Source organism: Mytilus galloprovincialis, chromosome 2, assembly GCF_965363235.1.
Source record: "Mytilus galloprovincialis chromosome 2, xbMytGall1.hap1.1, whole genome shotgun sequence".
NCBI lineage: Eukaryota > Metazoa > Mollusca > Bivalvia > Mytilida > Mytilidae > Mytilus > Mytilus galloprovincialis.
In genome coordinates this window covers 83,707,902-83,715,788 of record NC_134839.1, presented here as the reverse complement: position 1 = coordinate 83,715,788, position 7,887 = coordinate 83,707,902, and positions in this window count along the sequence as shown.

Sequence of the window (7,887 nt, the reverse complement as noted above, 5' to 3'; positions counted from 1 at the left end):
TAATATGCAGATGTTCTACTCACTTTCTTGTTACGAGGTATTATTGAGATATCATATACATTATCTCATTACGAAGTAATATGCAGATGTTCTACTCACTTTCTTGTTACGAGATATTATTGAGATATCATACACATTATCTCATTACGAAGTAATATGCAGATGTTCTACTCACTTTCTTATTACGAGGTATTATTGAGATCTCATTACGAAGTTATATGCAGATGTTTTACTCACTTTCTTATTACGAGGTATGATTGAGATCTCATTACGAAGTAATATGCAGAGGTTCTACTCACTTTCTTATTACGAGGTATTATTGAGATCTCATTACGAAGTAATATGCAGATGTTCTACTCACTTTCTTATTACGAGGTATTATTGAGATCTCATTACGAAGTAATATGCAGATGTTCTACTCACTTTCTTATTACGAGGTATTATGCAGATATCCTTTTCACTTTCTCATTACATGGTTTTTTTGAGATATGATGCACACTTTCTAATTACCATGTTTTCTGCAGTCCTGCCAGATATCATGCTCACTTACTCAATACGAGGTATCACGATATATCGTGAGATATCATATACAAATTTCAAACGTACTTTCTCAATACAAGGTATTCTACAAATATCATGCCCACTTTCTTATAACGAGATATTATGAAGATAGCATACATGCTTTCTCATAACTAGGTATTGTTTTATGTCATGTCCTCTTTCTCATTCATTTATTACATTGTCGGTTATCAAAAGTTGATTATAAATATAACCTTTAGTAAGTCTAGTAAGTGGTGGAGTGTAAGAATATAATATAACATACATATGTAAATACAGCATTTTTTATCAGTGTAACCGGAGATGATTTCAAATGTAAAATCACATTGTCTCCACTATGACTCGAACCCGGGACTCTGTGTTATATGGAAGTACGTTAACCGACTGGGCTAAAGTAGTACTTCCTAAGCTCAACCGCTTATGCGGCTGACAAAGTACTAATCTACTTATGAAGGAAAGCAATCACGTTATGTTATTATATAAAAATCTGTTATTGAATAATACAATACCGAAGAGGCCAACTCCGATTTCAGGCGAAATTACTGAATTACGGAATCACAACAGCGGAACAAAAATACCTCCTTTACATTTTCACGAATATGATTGGTTAAGAGCAACCACGAGGAGACCGTGTATATTCCATATTAGGTTAATAAGGTAGCAGTGGAGTTGTGTCCCTTTATACAAATAACATGGTGGTAACAAACAAATCTTAAAGGTTTCAACAGACGATTAAACGGATAATGAACGATTGAAATTAATTCCATACAACACATTTAAAGCTAACAAGTTGTTATTGTTGGCATTTGTTTTTGAATAGACCTATGTAAGTTGGTTCATAATACTAACAGTATTGAAGACGTGATCACTTTTATAGTTTAAACATATTTATTTATAGTGGATTGGGAAACAAGTTTTGCAACTTATATTAATCCCTTTCCACTTTGCGGGTGCGAGTGCTGCCTTGTTGCGGCATTAGCCTACTCTTTTTCGAAATCTACAAGGGTATCTTTAACGTGCAAGAGATATGGCTCTCACTTAACACGGATCAGCCATTTATCGTCCCCTTCCGACGGACTATCATCGTTTCCTCAAGACCATACTCGCAGATGGTGTCAAGGGAGAGTCAGAGCCGAAAATTGAGTTCCTGAAATTTTCATCCCAAACGGGAATCGAACCAGGAACCTTTGTGTTAGTAGTCCCATGCACTTACCACTACACCACGGCTCTCTTTTATAGGCCACTAGTCTAAAAATCACATGTTAAGATATTCGGTAAAATAAATTCGTTACATAGTGTCTAGTGACCTAATACGATATACATGGGGTTAGCCTGGGGTCCTGGCTAATCTTGTTAGTATAGCCAGGCGTGTATCAATGTACTGCCTGTCAATGATTGGTTAATACTAATTTTGTCCTCAATGTTTGTTTTACATCTGTATCCAATTAATTTTGTTTAACATCAATTAGTAAAAATTAGACTAATTATTTTTCTTTATGAATTGATGTATAGTGTTATCATATCTAATTATTAGTATGATGATACTTAGTAAGCAGAAAAGGGTTAATTCTTATCAGCAATCGCCTGGTGAGAAAGTTAAAAGTTTAAGATTTCACATGTCCATGGTGTCAATTGGATTCCAATTGTGCTGGTTTACATCAAACATCAAAATTTATGCAAATATTTATTCAGCCTCACTTTAGATTCAGAGTCAACTGGCACTGAATCAATCACATGGTATTTGTTCCCCACCTGGCCCTTACGACGCGCAGCTAGATTGGGCCGGATCCCAGGCTAACATGGGGTCAGTAAACTCAATATAACGTATAAGGTCACTAGGGCACCATGTAACTAATAAGATCAGGCTGCATTTAGATCCTACTGTCGCTCTAAGTCTCTAAATATTTATTGTTAAAAAGTCAACATACTCACGCTTCTTATCACCCCTTCTAATTCTTTATTTTCTTTCGAGTCCGTCATCACTTTTTCGGAAAAAAAAAGAGTTTTGGATCCGTCCATGATTGGAAGGTCTTGCTCGCGAAATAAATAAAAAGGTAACTGGTTAAACTTCTCTTTGTAGATTCAGTTACTAGAATCATGCATGAGCGCTAGTTAAATTATCGAAACTTACCTAAATTTCCTATAATACTCCTTTCATTGATAGGAACATTTCTTGATGAAATCAAATAAATAAGGCAAAAGAAACACAAGTGTGATATTCCCATCTGAAAAAGATTGCTTGGTATTTACAATTCAAATTTCTTTTTTCTTTTCTTTTACATAAATCAGATTTTATCGAAATTCTAAAATGAAAGTCTAAATAGTCAATAAGGTGAAAGATTTCAATGAAAAATGAACCAGATGATAATAACCATTTAGTTCTAGATCTTCCTGCTGACTTTACACAGGATCCTCTAATCTACAGACAACGTCTTTTTAAATCATACAAAATGTATCCGAATGGGAAAGATATTATACTCTACAACTACCAACAGAGTGAGACATGAGACATTCTTTGATACAGTAATAATAAAGTTTCGTGTCTCTGTTCTACTGTTACATATTTATTTTGTTATTACAAAGCTAAATTATTTTCTGAAACGATCTTTATCTGTGAGTTTGAATGCCCCTCTGGTATATTTTGATCCTTTTTTATTGCACATTCTCTTGATTATTTTTTTTGTTATCCCAGTGGTAGAAATTAAAGAAGAAATCTAAAACTGCATATTCGTGTACCGTCTCAAGCCAGGAATTGAAGTGTTGTCGTATTAAACTGCTTTGTTTCCTACTGAGTATTTGTATTGATGGCAGTTCTTTAATATTATATTTCATGCGACTGTCATGCAAGTGAGATGTTTGAGGGGGGGCAAGGGGTTTAACTGTTATGCTGTTATGGGGCATTTAAATTCTTTGTTATCTGTTATTCTGAAAATATATTTACTGTTAGCTGTTATTGTCTTATTCTTTGTTATCTGTTATAGGACTATTATCTATTTTGTTATCTGTTATTGTGAGAATCTATTTGCTGTTAACTGTTATTGAAAATTGGAATGTTAGCATTTTGACAGCCAATCTTCCGTCGAAATTGAAGATAATTGAAAATTGTGATTTGAATGGATAATAGTCTCATTGGCACGCTTACCGCATCTTTTAACAATGTATATCTATTGGGGTCTTTCTACTGGTAATATCGGGTGGACCTGTATTTGCAGAAGAATTTCAGTAACATACATCACATAAACATATAAAATCAATTGGACCCAGGACCATTCCAGTATATATTATTATTATCCTTTGTAATAAATTCCATTGTCTGTGAACATGTAGCAGTTTGTACAAATTATAATTCACTTATTACTTGTACAATAACTTATAGTATGGATTTTGTTATATAAAAGGCATTGGTACTCCCTATAGATTTTTTTATTCAATGACCACATAATAATCTTTATGTTGTACTATTGTCCCTGATTTGGGGAGGATTGGACACCAACTAGCATGCTAAAGTTGACGCAGTCACATTCTGTATGTGCCTATTTCCAAGTCAGGAGCCTGGATTCAGTGGTTGTAGTTTGTTACTGTGTTACTAAGTTTCTCGTTCACTATTTTGTGGATAAATTAGGCAGTTAGTTTTCTCCTTTGAATTGTTTTACATTACTAAGTGGTGTGGGTTTGAATTATGGCTTTGGGAATTATACAACATCTTTTTCTTTTAGCATTTATATTATAAGTGCTACTCCCTCTCTTTTCATTTACATGAAAGAGAATCCTGATCACCGTATTTTTAAAAGCTTTTTAGCTGCTTCACATGGCGAAAATTGAAGCTCAGAAACCATTGATGCAAATACAGATGTGTTTTCAGTTTAATTTTTTGACAAATACCCTTTTTAAAACCTTCAGCTTCTCCATTGCTGTACCCAAATTTTCCATATATTATAATTTCACATAAGATACAGGATTGGTTTTTCACTTGGTGTCATCCAAATTTTCACTAGGTCCAATTTCTATTATACTATCAGAATTGTCACTTGAGTCAATTTCTATTATCAGAATAACCACAACTGGCATGCGTGTTTCAGTTACATGTCCTGTCTCCACTGATCTGGGTATTTTTGTATTTTATAAGTAAGTTTAATCATGAGGTCATTAAATAAAAAAAATATATTGTGCATCAATGTTTTTTTTATTACTTGTAAAGTATATATATTGCTTTTCAGAAAAAAAATAATCTAAAAATCAAATTGATAATAAAGTGTCACTGGCTGCACTATTTTCAAAAATTAAATAAAAAAATCTAAATCATTAAAAATTGATCCCTCAAATGCCCTAGATTAAAAATATCCCTATATCAAAAACAGAAACTAGTAATTTCGTTCAGAAAAATTCAACATCCAAGTTACGGAAAAAAAATCAACCAAGGCAGAACTGCCTCAACGGCCGAAACGTCTTGTTTGCACAAATTTTCTAGGTCCATACCACAAGTTATATACTAAGATCTACGAGTCATCTACTGGATTGGTCTTTGACAGATTTATTTTCATATTTCATTACTGTTATCTGTTATTATCCCTTTTCAATTCCTTGTTATCTGTTTTTCACCAAATCAATTCACTGTTTTGCTGTTATGGGGACCCCCCTTGCCCCCCCTCATGTTTGGCTAGCTATAAAACCAGGTTTAATCCACCATTTTCTACGATAGAAAATGCCTGTACAAAAGTCTTAAATATGACAAATGTTCTTCATTCGTTTGATGTGTTTGAGCTTTTGATTTTGACATTTGGTTACGGACTTTCCATTTTAAATTTTCCTCGCAGATCGGTAGTTTTACCTTTTCTTCACAACTTTTTTCTACACTCTATGTGATTAAAGCGTCACATACAGTATATTTTAATCATTCCACACGGTTGAAGATATCTTTATTTATTTTTGTTGGGTTATTTTCTAATTAACCTTTACCAAGCAATTTCAGTTATTAATATTTACCTTGCTATACATAAATGGTTTGATCTGTAAACCTAAGAGACTGTCCATTGTTTGGTCGTTTTTGTAAACACTCAGAGAGTGACCTTAGTTTGACTTCCTTACATTATTACCAAGTTTTCGAGTGTGATTTTTTTGTAATTTTTATGAACTACTAACCTCGCTGACTGTCTCCCATCTGTCATAAAGTTGAAGCACCGGACAGTATAATGTCAATAAAATTAGTTATCTTGGTGTAATCAGGGGTGTACAGAATTTTACACCGTTGTTGAAAATTCATACACCCTGAGGCTGTATGAATTTTCAACAACGGTGTAAAATTCTGTACACCCCTGATTACACCAAGATAACGAATTTATTTCTTATGAACATTTCCTTTACTCATTTTGAAACCAGGATGTAAAATTGAAAAAATGGTAATGAAAAATTTACAGTGTAACATTTTTTCAATGTCCATGTTGCTGCGCATTGTAAAATACTTTTTACTTAATTTTTTGAAAAAATCAGAAAAATTTTGTGTTCTTTGAGTTTTCCGGAAAATAAAAATTTTAAATATTTTTTAAAATTTTTTGAAATTTTAACATTTTATTTTGATTATTTTTTTTTTTTTTTTTTTTTTTTTTTTGGCAAAAAAAATAAAAATTCTGAAATTTTGGCAAATTTTTTTTTATCCCGGAGTGAACCAGGGTGGGGTGTTATTTACACCGGGGTAATTAACCAATCAGATTGCAGTATTTTTGCTGCATAAGAAATAAGGACATTTACCTCCCCCCCCCCCCCCCAAAAAAAAGAAAGATGCATTTTCGACTGATATTAATCCTATGATCAGCTTGAAAACAAGTGCATGGATTAAATAAACGAGGAGCTAGATTTTTTTCTCTCCTTTTAAAAACCAATTTGAAAACATGACTTTCCAAAGAATTAGTACACAAAACTAATCAATTTGGTGTCGTCAGTTCTATAGCAAAGACCTTGATCTCAATGACTTTAAAAGTAATTCATTAACAGTAATACAGACGAAACGTTTCAATGTATGCATTCTTGTTTAAACTAGTATGTTCCGTTAGACTATATACTGTAGCATATGAAAGGTCTTTCAGTATCTTTGGGGTCTAGTATTGGCTTTCCTAATTTGCTTTATTAATATATTCATAACTTTCATTACATCACTGGTGTCCAGTGAAACATGAGCACTGAAATCCATATCAAACCAGGTTCAGAAAAGCGTAGAAGTGAATATCATTTCATGAAAAAGTGTATTATATAATGGGATATCCATTTCACAGATGATAGCGGATATGTTCCTAATGTCGTCACTACAATCTCGTTCTCGTTTGACGAATTTAGACTTATTACAAGGTTTGTACTTACATGAGCAACAGAACGGGTGGCACATGTGGAGCCGGAGCTGTTTATCTTTCAACAGAGACATATAATACAATCTGGCCGTGTGATATTACGGGATCCAAAAAAAAAAATCTTGCGGTCATATAAAAATCACCAATTTAAAATAAGATGAATTGCATGAAAACTTTAGTGGTTGATACAAATGTATGAGATGAGCATATCGACTAAATTGCCAAAATCTTATCCTAACAATTTTAACACTAGATTTAACACATTTTCAATATGTTCTGCCAATCCAAAAGTCGTTTGTTTATGTGTTACATATTTGTTTTTCGTTCATTTTTTTTACATAAATAAGGCCGTTAGTTTTCTCGTTTGAATTGTTTTACCTTGTCGTATCGGGGCCTTTTATAGCTGACTATGCGGTATGGGCTTTGCTCATTGTTGAAGGCCATACAGTGACCTATAGTTGTTAATGTCTGTGTCATTTTGGTCTTTTGTGGATAGTTGTCTCATTGGCAATCATACCACATCTTCTTTTTTATATCATTTATGCTTTTCTTATTTGTTGTTGTTGTTGTGACTCCAAAATCTGCTGTCAGTGTATGTCAAATGATGGAAAATAGGTATTGTGACCAACTGGTGTCTTATTATTTCTAAGGATATATTCTCAAGATAGTTTCGGTGAATATTTGACATTCACTTTAAAATATATAACCTAGAAACTAAATCTGTTTTAACCCAATTTCCGTCTTTCCATTGTTGAAGTGACCTGAACCATGCCTGAACCAAACTGCTGACCATTCAATTTTTTTGGGCTATTACTGATGTTAACATTTGACATGATTCTCGTTAAACATATATGAGAAGTTATGGTGCAAGAACACTTTCAATTTAATTTTTCAGAACATTTACATTTAAAAATTTCATAATAAATGAAAACATGTTAAATAATTTCATGCATCCAAAGTGCTTTTCTGGATTTACTTTCATCAGAAATGC